The 869-nt window shown below is 41.4% G+C and overlaps 1 long non-coding RNA gene across 1 annotated transcript; it reads left to right on the top strand.

Annotated features, from left to right (window-relative positions):
* The first annotated feature begins 380 nt into the window (after nt 1-380).
* On the top strand, nt 381-854 carry LOC123980464. The gene is made up of 3 exons (XR_006827505.1): nt 381-414; nt 536-615; nt 718-854. It is a non-coding gene; the product is annotated as an uncharacterized LOC123980464 (long non-coding RNA).
* The last annotated feature ends 15 nt before the right edge of the window (nt 855-869 follow it).

Here is an 869-nt window from a genome sequence, read left to right as displayed (position 1 = left end):
CAGCCGGCAACTCTATCTGGTCTCCAAACCACGTTTTGTCAAGAAAATGCATATGAAAGTGACAGGTGAAAAGTGAGACGGGAAATGACGCAAAACCATGTGCGAAACAGGAGTGGTTTGCTATCATACATATATATATTGATAAACATTATAAAGACAAAGAATATGGGCGAAAGAATGGATTAGCACACGTGGGCAGCAGAGATTGTTGGTGCTACAGAGAGATTTGGAGGTGAGTTAAAAGTGTTTTCAGGTGAAAAAGTAGCTGCCTGCTCTCATTGGTTGGATGTGGATGTCAAGACGGCCGACAGCTTCAGATATTTAGCATGCCCACCCTCAGTCTAGGTTCTGTTTAAGGTTTCTACCTGTTAAAATGAGGTCTTTCCTGTCACTGTTGCCAAGTGCTTGCTCATGGTAGGAATTGTTGGGTCTCTGTAAATTTTTACAAAGAGTAGGGTCTAGACCTGCTCTGTATGAAAAGTGATGAGTAAAGCAATGAGATAACCTCTGTTATGAATTGGTGCTATATATATAGATAGATATTTTGCAGAGCTTCAGTCATCCACACTATGATGAACTTTACCTTGATAACAGCTTTCCTTCTCTGCAGCCTCAGTAAGTACTGATATTGAGTTACTCCCAACTTCAAGAGTTATTGTTTACTGTCATGTTACTTTATAACTAGAAAGTCTTCTTGTCATCTGCTGTTTGTTTCAGGCTGGATCTCTGTCTCAGTTTCTGAGTCTCAGACTGTGGCGGTCGAGTCTGGTCAAGACGTCACACTGCTGTGCTCCAACATTTCCAAAAATGAAGGTGTAACATTCTGGATCAGACTTGTCCAGAGAACCAACATCAGCTGTGTCTCTGTT

This window comes from Micropterus dolomieu, linkage group LG12, assembly GCF_021292245.1.
Source record: "Micropterus dolomieu isolate WLL.071019.BEF.003 ecotype Adirondacks linkage group LG12, ASM2129224v1, whole genome shotgun sequence".
NCBI classification, from domain to species: Eukaryota; Metazoa; Chordata; class Actinopteri; order Centrarchiformes; family Centrarchidae; genus Micropterus; species Micropterus dolomieu.
The sequence above is the reverse complement of the archived record's forward strand: the minus strand, read 5'-3'. Positions and strand labels throughout refer to the sequence as shown.